The sequence below is a fragment of the Meleagris gallopavo genome, chromosome 10 (assembly GCF_000146605.3).
Source record: "Meleagris gallopavo isolate NT-WF06-2002-E0010 breed Aviagen turkey brand Nicholas breeding stock chromosome 10, Turkey_5.1, whole genome shotgun sequence".
NCBI lineage: Eukaryota > Metazoa > Chordata > Aves > Galliformes > Phasianidae > Meleagris > Meleagris gallopavo.
This window is the reverse complement of record NC_015020.2, coordinates 22,439,635-22,446,819: the sequence shown is the minus strand read 5'-3', so window position 1 is coordinate 22,446,819 and position 7,185 is coordinate 22,439,635. Positions and strand designations below refer to the sequence as shown.

Genomic DNA, 7,185 nt, shown 5'->3' with positions numbered 1-7,185 from the left:
GGCGCGGCGGGGGCGGGGATCGCCTCGGCAGGCTGCGGGTGAGGAGAGCTGGTCCCTCGCACCGTGCCCGCGTGTGAGGTAGCAGCGCAAACTCTGGAGCACGACGATAAGCGGCTGTGCGGCGCGAGCTGCTGCTGCTGCTGCACTGTTGGGAAGGAAAACTGATGAGGCAGCGCTGTGATCCCTGCAGCGCTTGTCTGGAGGTGTGGTGAACCAGCTACAAAAGACCCTGTCATCCTTAAAATCCTACAGACAGACTGCACGTTCAAATACAAGAGTCTTGATTTGTGCTCTGGCCTCCCTGTGGCCGGGAAGCCAAACAGCCTCTGAAGTCTCAAGTCTCAAATCCTCAAATCTTTTTTTCAGTATTTTCTCATTTTTGGGACATCTTTAAAGGTTGACAGAGTGTTTGTGTTTGAACTCATCTCCAGGAATTCACTAACATAGCAAGAAACATGTAGCTGTGAAAGGCTTTTGCCATTCCACGGGGCAGACAAGCACTTCTGAGTCTTACCACCACAAAGATGCTGAGAAAGCAGCCCTGAGGAATGGCAAGCTGATGGAAGCGAAGGAGCAGCTTCATGCAGAATAATTCCATGTTCACACACAAGTCATAGATGCAGTAGACTCTAGAGCAACTCAGCTGCAGCTCATGTCAGCAGGTGCTTACAATTCTAACATGTTCCAGCATTGTTTCTATTACACTAAATCAGGCACAAGCCATGTGCAGGAAAGAGTTTCCAAAGATAGAACACCAGGAATCCCCAAAGCAGGTGTGCGGGAGCTACGCCCACAGTGAACTCACTCGAGGGTTTGCTGGGTTTGAAGGAAGTCTTCCATGTGCATCTGAAACAAACCACAAATGTGTCACAACAGAAGTGGTGCTCCTCCACAGCCACCACTCAGACAATGCAGAAACATGATCACAACACATGAAAACAACTGCTGCCTTCCAGCTGCACTCAGGGCATAAAGAAGGGTCTCAATCTTCCGCATTACTAAAGAAAACTCTTCCACTCTGCCCTTCAGCACAGCCACTTGGATATCCTGTCCCAAGCACTCACAGTTTTACTCAGAATGAGCAACAGATTCACACTGTGCTCTTTATTAGATATTCACTGTCCTCTTTGTCCATTTAGCCTCGTGGCCTTATTTCCGTGCACAATCTGCAGGTAAGAACATCTCATGGGGTATGAGACACGAACTGTAACTTACCACAAGCAGCTCCATAAGGGCATATTCTCTGAGGCTCCTGGCACCTGACTAGAAAAGAAGTGAAGAATTTAGGATGATTTCATGGAGTCACATAGATTTAGGTGACAACTCCGGAGCACTCAGTAACATCTGTGTTCAGGAACCGCTCTCTAAACTGTGACACGAACACAACTGCTGCACCAGGAGCTACCAGAAGGAACAAGGCAGAACACACTGAGCTGACACGTTACCTGGTAATACATGGTCACTGCTGAGTTGGCATCGCCTGCGTTGAATGTTTTCACCTTGCAGAGCAGGTGTGTGTTGGGCAGATCCACTACCCAGAACTGCACAGGGCAGGGATGGACCAGCAGAGCAAACCGGAGCTTTCTGAAGAGAGCACAAGCAGTGAAGTGTCAAACACCTATGCTGCTGTGAGGAATGGGCACCTGCAGGAAGTGCCAGGAGGGAGAAGGGAATGTCTGCATTGCTCCCACCCTAGCCCCTTCTTCCAGAAAAGAATCAGAACTTGATCATAGTTACCACATGCATGGTGTAGGAGTCAGATACTCACCGAATAACATACACAGAAAAATCTTTGCTTCCTAAGAGAGAAAACAAGGTTTTTATTCAGAAGAGAACTGCTAGCCACAATTCAGAGCCACACACGATAGCGCATGACATGAGGAAAGTAACCCCACAAGCAAAGAACAGCTGAGACTCCTCCGTCTCCACTGCTTCACTTTATCCAGAATCCCTCTGGACACCTCTGAACCAGGAGGCTTTACCCACATCAGCACTCCTGAGCTCCTGGGGATGAAGCTGCCCTGCACCAGCAAGCCACCAGATTGCTGGTACAGAAAACACCACCAGCTTGCAGGTGAGATGAAAGAGTATTTGCAAGTGTGTAAGTCCATCCTAAGAATACATCTCAGTGCCTATCAGCTGCAGAAGCTGTACTTACCCTGCTCATGAAGTTGCCTTGCACGAGACCCTCTACAAACAGCTGTGCCTTGAAAGCCTCAACGAAGGATGAAGCCACCTGCCGCATTCTAAAATCAGGAGATGCACATCCCTGCAATAAGCAGAAGGAAAACAAAGCCAGAAGTCACCAGGAACTGCTTAATGTAAGTGATCCCACTTCTGATTCAGGAGCACACAGGAGATGGGGAGATAGTACCCGGAGCACTGCTGTGGGCTCACCCTGCCCTGCTTCAGCCCCTGCTGCTGGCTGTTTCAGAACAGCAGCTACCTGCAGGCCCGGTCTGAGCCTTGAGTTTGATATACTGAGCAATCAGAGCCACAAGCTGCCCTGGAACAAACCTCCACCAGCACAGAGCAGTGATTTCTGGGCTTTGCTCAACCTCAACAACTGCAGTGCAGCCTCCTTTACCCTCCTCCCAGAACTCACTTGGCCAGAGTCTCAGGCTTGATAAGGATATTGAAATATGTTTTCTTCAGCTGCTCTGTTATCATTTCAAAAGCCGCTGGAGTGAAGCTGAAGTCAGTCAAGTAATCAGTAATGAGCTGAAATAGAATCTGTAAAGAAAACAGAAGTCATTTTTCAGAAAAAGACAATTCAGAATTATTCCAAATATAATGCTTAAAAGAAAAAAGAAGCAAATCATTTGATCAACATAAAAGACACTAGAGCACATTCCTCAATTCTGCTTGATATTCTTCACTAAACAATTTCTTAGCAAATTAATTAGTTAGCACTTACAGGTAGTTTTTCACTGAATCCTTTCATTCAAATGATTAAGCCGTGCTCTCCAGCCACCAGCTTGTATTCCAGCTGGGTGACATCTGCTGCATAAGCTCATTCATAAAGGTTGAGAGAAAGGATGTTTACAAACATCAAACGCTAAGCTGCACAGAGAAAAGAGCAAAGGATGAACACTGCAGGTAATCAGCTGGGGTGTACACACAAGAAATTCTCCAACAGAAATGAAAACTTGGGCAAAATGAGATTCAAACCAATTTTTAACAAATCCGGAAATACACAGTGCAGATTTCCCTTCACCCAAAAGGCACGACTTAAGAATTACTTTGATATTCAGCTGTTCTTTACAAGGAATGATTCCAGCTTCACATTATAGGATTACTTCAGCATAGCAACGCGCGTTGTAACAACACTGGAAGGAGATCACTGTTTACCAATATCAAAATTGATAAGCTACAGCAAATCAGACTGCAATGTGGACATTGCTGCCTTGTCTCAAACTTCCAGATTTTTGTTGCTGCCTGGACTCCAATTCAAAATGCAAAAAATAAATCCCATGGCGTTTCTAAAACACTCCTTGTGCAGGTCTCAACAGGCCAGAATAAAACCACTATGAAATTTGTTGCAGACAGCAGTGCCAGCCTAAGATTAGCAAAGGTGCAATGTGTGCAGAGCTATCATCTTGAGTCTGTGCAACAAGTGGTTCCAGACACTGTCATTATGCTCTTCACCTGCTCCTGGAGGCCCCCAAGTCCCTGGATTAGGCCATGACCATGCTGTCTGCAGGACCAACTCCTCCCAGTGACGGCCTGCTCAAAACCACTCTTGCCAAATGACAGATAAACTACAACAAATGGATGAATAAGAAAAGGAAGTCTTATTCGATTCCAGTTGAAAACGAGTCTCTCTGCACACCATTTCACTATGTGTGGCACTATGGTTACCCCACCCAACACGCACAACTAACACAGCCCTTACTTCTCTGCAGACCGCTGTATCAACGGAGAGATCAGATGGAAACGAACGTAACCTGGTGGGGAAAAGAGACTTCAGTGAGACATAAGGAGTGACACTTCCCAAAGGCAAATCTTTTTTCCATCACATTCTATGATCACAATTCAAATCTAATGAGAAATGTCACTGAGCTATAAGAATGTATTTTTGCTTATATTAAATCATCATCAAATGCCTTCTCTTTTTCAATCCAAAATCTTTCCTTACAAATATCAACTGTTAGAAAACACAAAGCCATACTTCATAGGATACTTAGATACGTGGTGTGATCAGTATCAATACAAACAAACAGCTCTAGAAAATTCCACAAAATGTATGCTTAGCAGACACTAAAGACCGTCGTTCCTCTTGAAAAGAGCAGTACATTTTCCACGTGTCCCAAATGCAGACTCTATCTTTCTTTGCCTATAGAAGAGACTACAGCTTTCTCTAACTATGATGTTCTTTGTTCTCACGACCTGCCACTGTAGTCTATTCTGTATGCCAAATTCTGTCCATAGCCAGGCTCTCTGAAGCCAACGTTTTCAGAATGTTTTGGTGATTCCACTTTTTAGCCTGAGGGATCTGCAGGGTTTCTTAGTTGCAGGGTAGTGCACCCGCTCCTCTTGCATTGTAGTCAATGAATGTGTCAAAAGGACCATGGAAGAGCTGGCAGTAAACACTCGAGCTTAAATGGTGAAGATCTGTATGAGTTACTGCCCTCCCAATAAATTCCAGCTGGGAAAAACAAGGGCTTTATCATCTTAGGAAAGCCTTAAGGCATTTACCTTTGGGGATTTTAAATTTATGGTCCTTCTTGTACCACAGACAGCTTTGCTTTGTGCTCAGTATTTTGACAGGATATTTTGTCTCTGGGCAGTCAGCAATCTTCAAAGCAAAGCTGGTGGCTAACAAAAAACAAGCAAACCAAAAGCTGCACAGGTCCTTAATTTAACTTCTGACCCTCACTCCACACTTGGCCGTTGTGGACATCTTGGACAGCCAAGAGAAGCACTCACTGAGATCACTGCCACCTCACACTTATAAACCCAGGGAGCAGGAATCAAAAGATACCAAAGTCCCAGGACAGAGCAGGATGGAGCACCTGACTAATGACAAGGTCAGTTTCTCACTGGGGATTCACTCCCCTGCTTCCATGTGGTGTGTTCTGTGCTGCTCCGAACACAAACCAGGCACTCTTTATTTTTCAGCCACTGTTTTACCTTCCACGCTGTACTGCATTCCAAACCACCTCTCCTTTAGGTGACACTGGCCCTTGTTGGCAGCAGACAGCAGAACAAGGTTGGCCTTCTGAGGACAGAGCTGGCTAAGGGCATCCGCAATGATCTGTAATTTCAAGACAGCCCTTCAGTTCACATACAGCTGTGGCTCTGCCTGACCCAGCTGAGACTCCTTCATCTCAGTGTATGGAGAACAAGACATCACAACCTTACACACACAAGAAAACTTGTTTCCTAGGTATTTAAAGTGACTCAATAAATACAAAACCTCTGCCTGTAATATGCCTAATTATATGTCTATATATGCCTGTGTTATACAGCATGCCTGTATTTTCCTCACATCAAAACACGTAATCAGAATTCAAGGAACGTTCATCTCTGGCTTGTATTCAAACAGGAGTTGGTCTCCTGTCAGAAAATTCTCCTTTGGAAACAGCTGCAAGCTCTTACGCAGTCTTCTCGCATAGTCAGTGGGATTAGTCTGAAACCAAATAAGTAAAGCTATTTTATACATAACCAAAAATAATAAAACATCATTTTCCTGGTCCGAGCAGATCTTGGAGTAGTCAGGTATGGTGACTAACTTACATGCTGAGTTTGGGATGGCATTTAGTTGCGGTTATTAAATGTGTTTCACAACCATATCTGATACTGAGGACTCCTCCGAGACTCCCAGAACATCAGAGACAACATCTTCATGAAAGAGATCGTGTGCTTAACAGTCATTACACCTACTAGGTCCCTTGAAAGCCTTCTGCTCCGTGCTCAGAGGCTGCTGTTTCGGGCCCTGCGTTATAGCAGCCATGCTGACCCCAAATTGGAGCCATTTGAGGCAGGAAGCAAGGCCTAGCCAACAGTGCCCATTTGAAGCCTGTTCGGCAGCGATAACAGGCTGCTACTTCTTGGGAAGGACCATCTTGCTGACCCTTTCCCAGATCTGAATGGGGTACTGTGAAAGTCCTGACCAGAAAGGCCCCTTGGAGGCCTTCTGCTCCATGCCCAGGGGCTGCTCCTTCGGGCTCTCTGTAACACCAGCCCTGTTGATCCTGTACTGGAGCAACCTAGTGCAGGAGGAAAGGCCAAGCCTATAGGACCAGCTGGAGTCCTGGTGCTCGGGGACAACTGGCCACATACAGAGGGTGGCGATTAATGGTTCTGTTTCCCGGTGGAGGCTGGTAACGAACGGCATCTCCCAGGGGTCTGTCTTGTGTTGGAAATATCCAAATAATTTATTTTATGTCTCTGATAAAGCAGATTTTATTCACAATTGCAATGGCGGGCCTCCTGCAAGCAGGAGAGCATGCAGAAAACAGCGTTACATCTTTTTATGCCCTGTTGCCTGACGCTTATCTCTTTCTCCCCTAGTTCCTCATCGGCTGATTATTTTAGGTTCACAATCTTCTCGACGCTTCACTAAACGTGCAAACACTGCACAAACATAAATCTTCGCTGGCTAAGCGTAAATTTTAATTAATTTAACTTCTGACCCTCACTCCACACTTGGCCATTGTTTCTGGATATCTGCTTGTCCTCCCTTCCACAAAGATAAGCTTGGAAGGAGGACAGAGGGGAGGATCTTGGTGCCTGCCTGTCACATCCCAACCTTCTCACAAGGTGAGACAGTCTGGCCTTGTGTAGAGGCCCTCGCTTCTTTGATGTTTGTTAAATCTGTTTTTCTTTTGCTGGGAGTTTCTTATCCTAACAGTACAACCCTACGTTTTCTAATCCCTAACACTAAAACCACGTTGTTTGGAACATTTAACAAATACTGCAGTTTTGCAAGAAAGAATTAATGACATAATGCAGCAATTATGTTTCTAAAACATGCTGCTAACACGTGCAGTATTTCTATGTTGTAGATCAGCTATTTCTAAGGATAAGTTACAGAACACAAAAATGCATTATGTTCCACTTCTTCAAACTAACTGCCCTTTTTAATGCCAAATGCAGAAACAACATTCCATTCCTACAACCAGAGCTGCATCAAAGCCCAAGGGATGCAAAACTGCAAACAACCGCGGGCAGCGGCAGGCC

The 7,185-nt window shown here is 45.5% G+C and overlaps 1 long non-coding RNA gene across 2 annotated transcripts; it reads right to left on the bottom strand.

Moving 5' to 3' along the window:
* Nucleotides 1-7: 7 nt before the first annotated feature.
* Nucleotides 8-6,848, bottom strand: LOC109369317. Of its 2 annotated transcripts, XR_004160812.1 has the most exons (10): nucleotides 5,740-6,848; nucleotides 5,134-5,632; nucleotides 3,896-3,947; nucleotides 2,918-3,063; nucleotides 2,606-2,733; nucleotides 2,159-2,269; nucleotides 1,769-1,799; nucleotides 1,446-1,584; nucleotides 1,216-1,263; nucleotides 8-846 (listed from the first exon to the last, which is right to left on the bottom strand). It is a non-coding gene; the product is annotated as an uncharacterized LOC109369317 (long non-coding RNA). The 2 variants fall into 2 exon arrangements; XR_002118236.2 differs by having other exon boundaries at nucleotides 5,134-6,848.
* Between the last annotated feature and the right edge of the window lie 337 nt (nucleotides 6,849-7,185).